At 38.7% G+C, this 14,795-nt stretch overlaps 1 protein-coding gene across 2 annotated transcripts in view; it reads left to right on the top strand.

Moving 5' to 3' along the window:
* Nucleotides 1-14,795, top strand: part of LOC308197454 (uncharacterized protein) — a 557,403-nt gene that overhangs the window by 188,105 nt on the left and 354,503 nt on the right. The gene's annotated exons all lie outside the window — the stretch shown is intronic.

Here is a 14,795-nt window from a genome sequence, read left to right as displayed (position 1 = left end):
AAGTTTACATCTTATTTTCTTTCACTATTCTAAGTGAACTCATTGAGACTTTTGTTTATTTTAAAATATTGGTATTACAAAGATGTCTGAATAAAAGGTAAGCATTCTACTAATGAACCCACAAATACAGATTTAAAATGTTTCTGAAATGCTTGGGAATCGGCCTGTTCCTACAGAAATCAATGTTCTACCATATGTGGGATGACAGATGAAATAGCACTTTGTCATGTTGCAATAACAGAATAAAAATACCAGTCACCATAATCCAAAGGAACCTTAGAGTCACAACCCCATCTGAGAGAATTATATCAATGTATCAATTAATTTAGGTTTATTACTAAAAGCCTTACCTATAAATACAAATATGACCAGGATAATTTGTTATGATGTGTGTTTTTTGAATCCCGATTTGGCTTACAAAATGAAAAGTACCAACACAGGAGGCAGAGCACCATGTACAGTGATGGTGGCATAAAATGCAATGCTGATGACCTAGAAAAAAAATGCAAAATAATCTTTGAAATACGTTCACAGTTTCGCTCTTCCTGACTTTGTGGTTATCATTAGAGTTTTAGCTACTTCTACGAATTTTAAGCATGGCATTATTCATTTAGACTTTGGGCTCCAACTACTGTCACTGTCTTAATTCAGCCCTCCCAATCTTTAAAATTAGCTTATTTTTCAATATTTGTAAACCTTGAAATGACTAATTAAATAGGCCTGCACCTTTTATAAGTTTTGTCACCTGTTTTCAAATGGTGCTGACTTGCGTGGATGTTGGTTCCTGGAACTAGAGGTCGTGGTTCTTCATGCAGACAAGGGGAAGACTACAATTCAGTGCAAGGGGATATCAAGCCAAGTTTAATTTCATTCTCTGCTCTGTTCAGAGCAAGTACAGTCCTGGCAGTTGTTCAAAAAAAAAAAAAAGGGCATAAAAATCACAGTTGATATTCCTTTTACAATCTTTTTGAAAATTGTGATGCAAATCTGTAGACAAGCTCTGAAGTACCAATCACTGGACTTATTCCTCTTCCATTATTCATCTGTTTCATAAGATATTTTAATGACAAAGCCCGTAAGTCTTCACTGTAAAATAGGATGCTAATATAAATTCTTTTAGGTGTCTCAAAACATCTTGGGAAGCTGCATATTTCAGTTACTTTGGCCATGTTTTTATTTTTATTTTTTACAGTTTAATGAAAAATGGCTTTTACAGAACATTAATATGCCTGCTTTTAATTTTAGCCTTGTTTACTTTTGTCTTGATGTAGACTTTCTAATAGGTATAATGTGTGTATATATTCTCACAGGTCTTGATATGGCCCCAGTGATATTAAGCAAGTAAATGGAAAATTACCTATAAGAATGATAAAAAAAAAAAGTCTGCATAAATAGTTGCAGAAAATGTTTTCGAAAGCTAGGAAGGATGGCGCAATTACACAGTAAAAATACATTTATGCCTGTATAGATTGGCAGATTAAGATACTTTAGTTTAAGAATACAAGAAAATAAAGAGTCAAATTAAAGGTCCAGCTAGCTTAATGTCCTTTTTCTCAAAAGGAAACCAGTATGAGCAGTATTAAATGGGTTTAAGGACAGGGCAAATCTCTAATGGTGGTGTCCAAGGAAAATCACTCGGACTCCATCAATTTGCAAAACTGTGTCTTAGAATTAAAAAGTTCTCAGTGGACTTTTCATTTGTGAGTTTCATACCTGTCTGTCTAAAACAGAAAATTTAGCAGATAAAGGCTTATGAGATTTATGTTAGAGCATGTGTACACTTGGAAGTGATAAGACTAATTCAGTTATGTGTATGCAACTTACAGTGCTCTTTCCCAAATTTACTTTTTTAAAATAGTTAATCCCTGCACATACTTCCCATTACTTTAGGAATGACAAATGGGTAGATGATGTTGCATGAAACCATTTAATTCTTCAGTCAGAATTATGTTGTAGTTTCCCTAGGCTTATTTTCTTCACATCTTACACCTATTTTCAGATCATTAATGTCATGAATAGATTTTTTTGTGTGTGTGCGTGGACTGTGTTCTGTGTTGTTAATTAGAATGAGCACATACAGCGAGTGGGCTAATTTAGCTTCTACGTACAGTTTGAAAGCAGATTTTTAAGCAAATGACTGAATTTTTTGGCATGAAAACCCAGGAACATATGGCCATGTGACTGCATGTAAAAGCGCTGATTTAGTGTGTAACTTTTCTGACCTTGTCTTAGAATTGAGGTGAGATGTAAGCCATAGATCTGTAGATATTAAGGCCATAAGGGATCTCAAAATGACTTGTGATTATCTAGTCTGACCTTTCTTTCTAATGAGTGACATAGAATTCACCTCCATCCTGGCTTTTGAATCCAACGTCTTTGCTTGAATTAGGCTAGATATCGTGTTTAAATTCATCCATTCATGATTTTAGCGTTCAGCTGTGTAGAATCCTGTGTGTGCTATTAATATCTCTTGCCATTACACATTGACTGAATATGCCTAGATTCAGGTTCAATTATTTTAGTCTTATCCTGTCTTTGTCTACTACACTGAAGAACTTGCTCTGCCATCGAATTCTTCTCCCCTGTTGATGCTGAAACTGCCCATTAGGCATACTTCAAGGATAAGAAATTTTCTTGAACTTATTCAAAATCTTACATATATTTTTTGATTCCTTTCAAAATCTACATTTTTTCCACATTTGTCTTAAAATCTGGGCACCAAAATCAGATGTAGCATACCAGAAATATGTTCTCTGTGGAAAAGTGTAAGTGTGAAACACCGCTTTACACCTGTCTTGGCTTAAATTCCACTTTAGAGCATGTAGCCCTTTCAAGCTGTCACACTGAGTTTGACGGAGTCTGACTCCATCTCCCGTCTTTGAATGACTGATACCTGGAAGTGGACACAAAAATTCTCTTAGCTGCAGCTTCGTTGCTAAAGGAAGATAGACACAATTCATTGCCTCTATCAGAAATGTCAAGGCACTGGAAACGTGTACCAACAGCTGAGATTTTTCAAGATTTGCTTTATCTAATGTTTTTGGTCACAGATATGACCTTGCCAGACTCTTCTGAAAGAGGGGGGTGAGGGGGGGAAGGAAAAAAGAAAGAAATAAAGGGAAGGAACTATGAAGAAAGTTGTTAAGGGAGGAGTGCTTCATGAAATGGTGATTAAAGCTTGGCAAAATGATATGGAAATACTGTCTGCACTCTCTCCATCTGGTTACATCCCCTCGGGGTCAATGAAAGCTCAGCGTACTGGTGGAATGTGGGACAGCATGAGGTGGTGGATTAGTGAATTCAACAGTAAATTTTGTTCTCTTCAATCCAGTTCTTCTCAGCTTTAGCGTCAGGTTAAGGATCCCAAAGCAGGGATAAGGAGTGAAGAAATATGCTTTCTACATATTCTGTTCATACGTTAAATCTCTGCCCACCTAGGGTTTCTGTACGGGTGTGTATCCCTCTCCTCTGCCAGTCACTGTTCAGTCTGATTGCAGTCCTTGACTTCTGTCAGCTCTCAGGGGACATGGCTCGTCTAAACTCTCACTCCTAGGATTTGCTGCCTTTAAAAACTGTGTTATATAAAGGGCAGCAGCCTTATAGCATACTGAGCCATGTGAACAGCGGGATCTGCATGGCAGTCCGTGGGGTTACGGAGTTGTTTTTCCGACTCCTTGTGAGCCCAAAAGCTGCCCTTTCACAGCGGGTTTTCTATTCAGCCTCTCACAGAGCATTTCATTTGTTACCTCAACTATATTTCACCATGTATTGTTCTAGCTTGTGCTCTGATTCCGCTCTGTCACATTGCTCTTCATTTACCTCTCAATATTTTTGTCACCTGTAGTCTTCATGGTAACAACTTTATAGATGGCACTTATCAAGCCATTGGTAAATTTTAAATAGGTGTTTACCAAGCAATCCCTGTAGTATTCACACATGAAACTCAGTCTCTTGACAATTATTCAACAGTTAAAATTTCATTTTGAGACTATTGTAATTGGCTGGGTTTTAATTTATTTATTGTCTGTCACATAGCCACCAACTAGAATATGAGAAGTTATGTTCAGTTAACCTTACAGGCTAGTGTAAAGCTTATCTTGGATATGGCAGAAGAAATGTAGACTTATGGCAAGGGCTTCTGAAAACTCTCCATCTTAAAGCAGGTGTAAATGCCTGGAACTGTTGTTTCATTTAAATGGCAAACACAAGAAACTGTAATAAATACAGATTAACCAAATAAATCAAAGTCAGGATGCTTCTGTTGAAGTGCAAATCTGTTGTCATAAAAATTTCTATAAAATTATCTAATTTCCATAAGCAGGTTTTCTACTGGATAATGATTTATTCTTCTGATGTTTCTCCAGAGATCTTAGCTAGCAGCAGAAGCAGATCTCTTGAATAAAAACGAATCCTTATTGTTTTTAGTTTCTGTGGAGAAAGGTGATATTGTTTCCCAAAGTTGTTATGAGAACAAATGTTTTCTTTCTATGGTACTTTATTTCAGAGAAGGTGAAGTAGGATGGCAAACCTGCCCCTAACATGTAATAAAACCATGCAATTTTACTCTGAAAATCAGGTGATCTCTTCCGTGCACAGTCTGCAGAAGCTCAGCCAGGCCTCTGGAACATCATCAATCCCCGTTACCACATGTAGCCCTAGCCCAAGGTGGCCTCATGCCTCGTTAGCAACTCCCTTTGTCTCAGGGTGAGGAGCACTACCCTACAGAGTGAGATGGGCTGTGTCAGCTCTTGTTCCAGGAACATTCTTGTTTGCCATATATTCCTCCTACATCTTCTTGTTGCTTAGTACCTGTCCTTTGTTTTTTTGTCCCTATTTTCAGTTTTATGCGTGATGTTTTCTCTAGTTTGTGAGGTGCCCAGGATGTTGTGCCAGACTTCGGGAGGAAAGACTAAAATGCAGTATCTAGAAAAGCTGTTTTGTGATGCACATGACTTACAGGCTTATACCAATTTCCCCTGTCTTGGGAAAAGCCAGCCACTTGGGCTGACTCCCAGCCTCCTGTGCTCTCCCACCTGCCCTGTTCCTGCTACACAAAGTCATTTTGTGCTTTTTGGTAAGGAGTGGGGCTGTCGGACACCCTGAAATCCACAACGCGTTCATGTCATTTTGACCTCAGTCTATTCAGCTGCATGGTCCATGGGCCATTAGCCCTCGTGTATTCATTTATGTAGTTGTTGTATCTCTCCCACCTGTGAGAGAGGGGCCTTTAAGATGCTCTGTAAAAATGTCCAATTGTTCCTGTAAAACCATCAGACTGAATAGGACCTGCTTTTTTCTTTCATTCTACCATTTTCCTCTTCTGCAAAAAAGGATACTGCAGAAAATAAGGGACAGGTAATTGTTTGGGTTTTCTGCTTGAAATTGTTTTTAATACTGAAGCCCCATCATTCTTACTGAGTGACTGAGGAAAGTATGCTGAAATTAAATCACTGTTTAGGGGGAAAAAAAAATGATAGTAGGCTTATGCTGTCTCTGCCATTGCCTGCAATAAAAATAAAGGACAGTGATTCTTAATTCTGTTTGCATTTGATTTTTCTGTTTCTATTATTCTCCTCGTATTGACAGTGTACAGTGTAATCCTTCTAGCAGGCTTCTGACTAAATGCCTAAGTAAAGCCTTCAGAGTTGGTAAGTGGAGACAAGAATGAGTTAATTGGGATTCTTTTTCTCCCTGCAAAGCAGTAGGTATGCTTCAAAAAGACTGAGGAATATTGGTCATGTGTTAAGTTTTCATTCTTTTTGAAAAGACAGAAGGAAACCAGAAGATCCTAATAAAAGCACTAAATACTCTGTTATCCTGCCAGGTGTCAGCCTATCATTTGATTCAACAAGCTGCAAACAACCTCTTAATGGCAGAGGCTAGCTGGGATGTTATTCAGATCTCTTTGCAGGCAAAGTATCCTTCTAGTATTTCCAGGTGGCTGAAAAAGCAGAAGCCAATTCATAGGTCCACTTCAGCACAAGATAATAATGCACCTTCTTGTTCTTAAGGCCCCAAGGAGTTTTTCTGAGGACTGTTCTGGAAAGCAGTAGTTATGGTAGATGATAGAGTTAAGTAAGTGTCTTTGCTATTGAAGTGCACGCAGTATGTGTAGGATGATACAAGTGTATGTGATCACTGAAATGTGCAATGTAACCTGCATGTCACCTGAGGTAAGTGCATCAGTGACTAATATAACTGCTTATAAGGGATTCCAAGCTGCTGCAGATAGCGTTATGGCCATGCCATGAGTATGGTGGAACATCAACAGCAGTTGCTGAAACAAGATTTCAAACAAGATGAGCCTGAGGCTGTATGTACTCATTGTTATGGCCATCTTTCAAATTTGGCATTTCAGAAAGCTATTACAAGTATTTTCCTGAGAGAGCCCCTTGGCTAGCTGGGATCAGGCAGTGCAGTGCTCCTACAACACAGTCCAGCTCATTAATTATCTCAAGAATGTTTCAGGCTATGTCTTAACTCAGATAAGTGACTAATCTCTTTTCTGGAACATAATGTCCAGAAAATGTTTCATGATGAAGCATTTCAGCAGATAGCTTGGATCTCTTGTTGAGCTAGTGGTCTTGCTACAGTGAGCAGCAAAGCTCAAAGTGACTGGTAGAGGGAGCTTTTTACCCTAGGTAAGCCAGAGAAGCCATCTGAAAGCTCGTGTCAGGCATTTGGAGACTTGCTTGTAAAAACTAATCATGCTCTCTGAAATCTGGGCACTGAGATACACTTGTGCACTCTACTCATGGGGATGAAAGTTATTTTCTTCCTTTTTTATAGTTCTGTTGAATGCTGCAGCTTCCAAACTTGTCGCAGATTTTTAGAAGCTTTATAAAGCTAAGAATGGGATGGTTTCATGTATGTGCTTATTGCTTTAAAGGTAATATTTAGGTTTATGTTGAAAGGTTTATTGAATACTTGCATTCTAGTTATGTAATGGAAATGGAGCCCAAGTGGTGCATATGCAATTGGTGGGGCACCGGCACATATTCCAGAAATACAGCTGGTTTTATTCTTATGGTAAAGTTCAGAGGCACCTGGATCTTAACTGTAGAAAACAGTGAATTAAATATCTTGCTCCTAAAGAGAATCATTAGACTGTTGGAACAGAAATGTGTGGTTTTTTTATTATTTCAATTAAAAAAAAAAAAAGTCCTTTGTATAAATTACTTAAAATAAAAGGAGTGTGATAAGGCTTCATGGTTTGAATGCTGTGAAAAATCTCTCAAGCAGTATTTGCAGAATTGTGCTCAGTATCAAATGTGATTATTTTTGTGCATATTTGATTCTCAGTGGATACAGTAGGATGTGGCTGACATTATGTAGATTTCAATATGTGGAAAATATTAAAGTGAAAGAGTTACTTCCCACTGTAAACTATAGAAGGGCACGGTTGGGGTGTAGTGTTGTAAAAAACAACACTTAAAACATTTAAATTGTATGCTACCTCCTAAAAAAAAAAAGGCAACAAACCAATCAACCAAAAACTAAACCAAAAAACAACCCACAAATGCTACCTTACATAAACTATTTCATAAAATTTAATTTTTAGTGACAAAATTGCTGTGTTGTGTATTCAAAAAAAATAAAAATCTTTAATGACCCAATTTGCAAAGCATTTGGGGGTACGAGGAGAGGAAGCCTTTGTTCCCTCGGTAGCTGCAAGAAGACAAGGGTTTGAGAACAGGAGTTGTGCTGTGCATGTGACTGGTGTTTGTGCAGTGTGCGCCTGAATGGTCTCGTGTCAGCATCATTATGTGAGATAATCTTACCTCTAATGATAGTAATAAATAAAAACACATCTAAGGCTGTGACATTTTAGGATGCAGCTTTGCTCAAACCAGTTTTGCCCGTCGGTTTTACATCAACGCTCTCTTATTGAAATGGGTGGGTATTAGTGATGCCTGTTGCATAAATCCCTTCCGAACAACAAACATCCTGTCTGCTAATCCAGAGTAACCTTTGTGTTGGTCTGCGTCTCTGCTGGATTTGCCTGTGAGGAAGAGGACATATTTTGTCCTCCAGCGGTGCACCCAGAGGCTGGATGAAAGCTGGGGAGGCTGGCAGGGAGGAGACTGAGCACGGTTCCCTGGGCGCATGGCAAGCAGCCTGTGGTGCAGTGCCTGGTGGGCACAGGCGGCATCCCTGCCGTGCCAGGGTCACTGCCACTCTGCCCTGTGGAAACACGTGCTGGGAGTCTTGATGCTGGAAGGGGTAAAGAGCACACCTGTGTAGTGGAGGGAGGCCAAATGTTCCTTTCCAGTTGCAAGGAAAGTAAGCAATGCATTTTTATCTGTTCTGGAACAAAAATGACATTTCTTTATTCAGCCATGCGCCAATATCCTCTTCATTGTACTGTTAGTTTTGAGGAGGGAAAGAAGCTGAAACTGGTGCTGATTTCTAACAGGCTGAAAATACCAGAAAGAGGTTGGATTAGCTGAGTCAAAGCTGGTGCCTGAAGAGGACGTTTGGTTCTAGTTTTCACTTCCTTAAAATAAATAAAAACTCCCTCCACTTAGCTTTCCTTATTTTTTTCCTTAAAAGTCATTAAATTGTCAATGTAATACAATTTAGCAAAAATTATTCTCTGTAGAGCTAGACAGCCTAGATATAATAAAATATAAATCTATTATCTTTATGCCAAATGGGAGTATAACATACAGAACTCATCCTCTGTGTGCAATAGTAAATAAAATGAGCAGTATGTATTGGCCACTGGGGAAGGAAAGAAAGCATGGAAAAGGAAAGTTGTGATGTTGATTTTAATCCTGCAGTATACTTTGCTTTTCTCAAAAGGCATTGACTATTTTTTATACATTGGTGGCTTAAAGGTAGGAGTCATCCAGCTAATAAGCTTTAACTACTTCACTGCCTGATTTCAGGCCTTAAGATTTTTTAAGATACTTTTTTTTTCACTTCATTTTCATTAATTGGCAGTAGTGCTTCAACAGTTCAGGGCTTCTCCTTAAGTAGTGTTACTGTTCTAATTAAACCTACTTCTGAAATCTATTGCATTAGTATAGGCCACACACAAGAATCTCTGAATTACATTTCTTTCCTACCTCATCTCTTGTTTCTGATGAACAGAAGCTCAGGCTGAGGCTTAACAGTGGATGACTTGAGCTGGATAATGTGACAATGAATCAGTCACTTCTCTGTTTTGCTTCACCTGTCTCCCAGGTCAATGGTGAACGAATTCACCACAATCTCCCTGCTGGCTTGAGGAAAACTGGGGTACTCAGGTTACCATAGTCACACATGGGCTGCCATAACACACAGGTTCCTTGGTGGATCTGTTTTCTGTCAAATCATGTTCCCAGAACTGCCCAGCTGCAATGATGTTGGAGCAGTCTGAGATCAACATCATATTTTTATGTGCCTTCTAAAACTAAAAGGTGAACACTTTGGAAAACGCTATTTTGGACCATGTACTAAATATATTGCCTGGCAACTTAATAAGAAAGAGAGTGTCTGGTAGTAGGTGCTTCAAGAGAGAGGTGCAAAATCATCTGCACTAGGCAACTGTGAGGGACTGAAGGCAAGAGACAATGTCCTGAGTCCCAGTGGGAAGTACTGAGGCTTAGCCTTGAAGCATCAAGGCTGCTTTCTCTTCCTGTGATCATCTGCGCTGTACTCAATGCTTCAGTTCCTGTGGTTCAGCTAAGTAATACCAAGCACTGTTGGAAATATTGCTGTATTCTAATTGTCAGTAAAAATTAGCACTAATGAGTTATTATGTAAGTGTGAATGGTGTGTGAGCAATACAGAAAGCAGAAACAACAGGAGGGAGGGATGTGTTTGCTCCTGCTTTGCTGAAAGCATTGATTAAGACTGACTACATTAGTAAAGGAGCAGCATTGGTCAGAAGGAAAAGAAAGTGATATACCTGTTACAGCCTGTTTGGAGCTGATGAAATAACAGGTAGGAAAATGCATTATTAAACACCATTTCCAGAAACTGCTTTTTTAGAGCTAGTTATACTGCTAGAAAGTTGGCTGGTATGCTGTAAACAGTCCTTCACTATAAACTAGAATTCATTGTCTGTTCCTTGGAGCTCTTGCATTAAGTACAAAAATGAATACATAAATACAGATAAAGAAACAATGGCATTCATAAGTAATTGGTATTGTGCAGTTTTTCTACAGCACAAGTGGCAAAATTCCAGCAACAAAAGCTTTGGTTGCCTCTGAGCTTCCTGTTATCTCCGAGGGGAAATTAATTGTGGTTATTTAGTGCAGGAGACATATTTAAAGACTGCAATAGCCATGAGGATTGTGTGAAGTATGTGGGAGTAGGAAGCGCGTACTAAGTGTATAGATTATTACTCACTAATGGCATGCACACAAGACTATCAGGCTCACGTTTTTTATTAAATGTTTTGATTGCTCATTGGGTGTGTGTCACTAAGAACATGATTCACATCTTCTAATGTATGCCCTCCATCAAAAGTTCAGATTTGGTGGTGCTCTCCAGGAGCCTATATCTTTGTCTCCCTACAGAAATACCATCACTCTCCACGTGTCCCTTAAATCCTTAGGGCTGTGGTTTATTGAGTATGGGTTGTAATTTGCCTGCTGCTTTAAGGCCAGTCTTAGCTGTCTGTGACTTTTGGTAGTGCTACGGAAATACACCACATGTTTGGAAAGGTGCACCCCTCTTCCCCTCTTCCCTTCCCTACGTTGCACCCCCCCGAAAGGGAGGAAGTGCTTAGACTTTGAGGACTCTAGTTCTAGAAAGACCTCAGGGCACATCTTCCCCAGATGGTTTAGCTACCAGCAGTGATTACATGGTTCAAGGGGAGGCAGGAGCCCCTGAACAATAACACAGGTGGCACACAGGAAACCTGGGTTACTTTTAAGCAGAAAACTTCCCTGTGCCAGGGACACCATCCCTGTCTGCAAACCGATGCTGAGCTCATGGGTTTCAAGGCATTCAGGGGATGTGCTTGTTTGGCTCCAGTGCTGACAGCTTTTCTCAGCCCTTGAGCACAAACCAAACGGCTGGGCTGGGGCCAGGCAGTCTGGAGAGGCAAGTTTCATCTCCTCCGTGTACACAGAACGAACTGCTGAATAATGATGGGTCCTGTTGATGCCACAAGAACTTGGCAAAGTGAAATCTCATTTTTTTAGTGTGGGAGCAAGAACTGGAAGACTATTTCTCTTCTTTTTAGAATAGGTCAGTTTCTGGTAGCAGAAAGACAAGTATGCTTAATCGACTTCTACGCTGAGCTGGAGGAGTCTAGTCTGTGGTGAGATGGCAATTAATTTAGTCCTGGCCGGACTGTCACTTGAATAACTGGATTTGGCATCTGTAATGAGATCCTTCCTGTGTCACAGAAGCTCCTGAAATGGAAGAGCTTTTCCTGTCCTTGCTGATCTGAGGGAAATCTCAACTCAGGTGGCAGGACTGAGAGGCTCCTCTTGGAACCTGCAATTGCTTTTCAGGGCATCTTTTTCAGTCAGGAGTTAAAGAAGATGTAAAAGTCAGGAGTGGAGAAATAGTGCCAGTACAGTGATCTGAACTGTTGGCACATATTGACTGACGTGATGCATGCATGATGAATCTACAAATTAAGACAATTAGTAGAGGGAGAAATATTTTTTAAGACTGTGGAAATGTCAGCAAATGTTCTGGCAAAAACAAGCTGATTAAAAAAAAAGCAAGCAAGCAATGATGCAATTTCTTGTTTATCTTTTTTGGAAACTTTTCTTAATCGTTACTTTTTCCCCTCACTTCAGCACATTTTTGGAGTATGGTCTACAAACACACTTGTCCTGCTGTTGCTGGCTGTCACTCGTGAAATGCCCTGTAATGCTGAGAGAAATAAAGAGAAAACGAAGGAGATTTGGTCGTCTTTATTGTTCACGTACAAGAGAGGGTCTTTAAAAAAAACTTCTGTTCATGTTATTCTCCAATCTACTAATTTTTACTTATGTGCATTGTATTTACAGGCAGGGTCTAATTTAAATGATAAAAGCAACAATCCACGTACTAGAAAATTCCCCAGCTAGATGTTGGATGTAGATGTGATTAAGAAATTTTGAGTGGAAAATGGTAGTTCATCAAGGTCAGCAGCAGTTTTCACAACACTTTTTTATCAGAAAAAGTTTCTCAGGTGCACTAAAGGATTTCTGGGAAGAAGGGGAAAGAAATGTGTTGCAGTATAGGAAGTTCAGGACACTTTGTTCCCAGTTCAAGCCTTATTAATTTAAGGACTTGAAGGAGGTGAAGGACTGAGTTTCCAACTCAAAAATCCATATGACTGATTTGTGAGGGACAAGGTGTGAGAGTTGTATTTTATGAAGAAAAGGTACAAAAGTTGCTAGAGGTACTCTTCCTTTCCTTTTTTTCTAAACCAGCTGTTTTATTTCCTTTTCCTGGCTACTCTTACTTGGGATTAATGCCAGACACTCAATAAAAAGGAAGGATAATGACTGACGGACATTAGGAAAAGTTTGTGCTCTGATAACTATCAGTTGTCAAAGTTATCCAGCCTTCAGCTGCAGTAGGAACAAGTGTTCTCCTACAGAATTAAAGGAAGGGACATGGTGAATGGAGGAGCTAGGCGGATTGATATTCCGTTGGTTTCCTTTTGGACTGACCTCAGCTTCTTTGGAAGAGCTGAATAAATTCTGACTCAAACAGTGGAGAGAACAAAAGCTGCAAATTCTTCCCTGTCTGCCGCCTTGGCTCTGTTCAGGGCATAAAAACTAGGCAGACTCCAATGACTCAAGACCCTCTTTTATCTTCTAACTCAAGACTGTTTTGCCTTTGTAAGAGCCTTGGAAGGACCCTGAACTTGAGAGATTTAGGAAGTAAGGCTGTGTTTGTGCTGTAGTCAGATATGGTTTGCGAATTACTCCTTGCTCTGCTCACTGATCATCTGGACTCTCCAGAGGCTTGCTGAAGCACGATGTCACTATCTCCATGTCTATGTCCAGCTTTTCCAAGAGAAACTAGATGTCCTGGACAGTGGGATGCATGGTCTGGTCTCCTGTTGGCAGGGAGTCAGGGACCCAAAGCTGGGGAGTATTCCTGGGTCCTTCGCTGTTTGCAGTGATGTAAGAGCTTTGCCATCTATCTCTTTCTTCCAAAGACATCTCTTGCAATACAGATTATTAATTTTGGAGCACAGAAGAAATAGTAAACAATTTAGTAAGTATGGAAGTAAAGATCAAAACAAATTAGTCAGGCATCTTGCCAGGAAGAGAGAAAATAAATAGATTATAGATATAGCATTATTAATTAGTATCAAATCTGCTTTAGCTCTTTGTACTGTACAGATTGTCATTTTCCCCTCTGCTTCTTGTTCTTGTTCTCTCTCAATTTTCTTTTCCCTTCTAATGTTGACAAATGATTTTTTTCCTCTAAAAGATTAAAATTTGTCTAATAATACTGAAGAAAAATACTTTGAATCCTCTTTGCTTTAATAGCAATGAAATCAAAATATAGGAAATTGCTTTAATTGACAGGTAAGAGTTGTTTGGGTCAAATAGTCTTTATCTGATGGAGGAAAGATCAGTAAAGTGGTCCTAATTAATTCTATGGATGGTTCGTTTAATCAGATCGGCAAAGTAGTGCTTTAGTTATATCTTAATTAGCATTTTATATGATATAGAAACTTGCAGAAATGTGCTTGAATACCTTTGAAGAAAAAAAACAAACACAAACACAGCAATGTTCCCCTGAAAAATAAAGAAGTGTAGTGCAAGAGTTCAGAGTAAATCCATATGAATTTGTTAAAACAACAAAACTTGTGTTTTGGCTTTGGAGGAAAGTTGCTTAAATCATCTGGGTTATTTTTCAGTCTAGACAATGGTTTAATTGTACTGCATGGAAGCAATTGAACTTAATGTCAGGTTTTTTTAATACAAATGGTTTCCAATTTGATTAAGCAGGGGTCATATTTCTTTTGTTTGTCGTCAATTTTTTTCTAGATGAATTATAAAGGAGCAAAATTTTGATGAAATTGCCCAAACTTTAGGATTTTGAAGAACATGCACAGAAAGGCATCCTTTATCCACAGGCATGAGTTTTCCTATTGGATTTTGGCAGCAGCCTTGAATTTTAATGTTTGATGGATAATCATCTTACAGCTGCTCTTCAATAGAAAGATAGAGATCAAGCTCTCATCTTTACCCATTCCACCATCATTTTTAACCTCTGTGAACAGGCATGAGATTTTCAAGTGTAATGAAAAAAATTTAGAACTGTGTAAAATGAATCACAGAAAATTTGTCACAGAGTTGCTAGATGTGGCTTTTTCTTGTTGCAAAATACTTTTTAATAATTTCTGCAAGACACAAATGCAGATCTAATTCTGTAGAGACAGAAGGGAAAAAGAAGAGAAGAATTAAAGTTTTTAAATATCTGTACATAAATGTATATTTACCTGTGACTTAAGTTCTAATTATATTAGAATATTACAGACAGTAAAATGTACACCACTAGTAATCTTTTGTCTGTCTCTGTACATAGTCTGTACACATATATGTAGGCATGAAAATTATCAGACTAGGATTTGCTTTTCATGAATGCTTTCCTCAAGAAAGTGGAAGACCAGAAATTATGTGGAAAAAAGTGCATGCTGAAATGTAAATAAATAAATAATAAATAAAAAATAAAATAAAAATGCTCTTTATTCCAACTGAGAAGCCATGCATTCCCAAGTCTTGTAATGCTCAGGAAAGCAGCAGCTTCTGTGAGGTGAGACATAAGTGATAAGGCAGATAAATAATAAGAAAGAATAGGGAATATTCTGAAGGAATGAGAATTCTTTATTTCCA

Source organism: Anser brachyrhynchus (assembly GCF_964034855.1).
Source record: "Anser brachyrhynchus genome assembly, chromosome: 6".
NCBI classification, from domain to species: Eukaryota; Metazoa; Chordata; class Aves; order Anseriformes; family Anatidae; genus Anser; species Anser brachyrhynchus.
The sequence above is the reverse complement of the archived record's forward strand: the minus strand, read 5'-3'. Positions and strand labels throughout refer to the sequence as shown.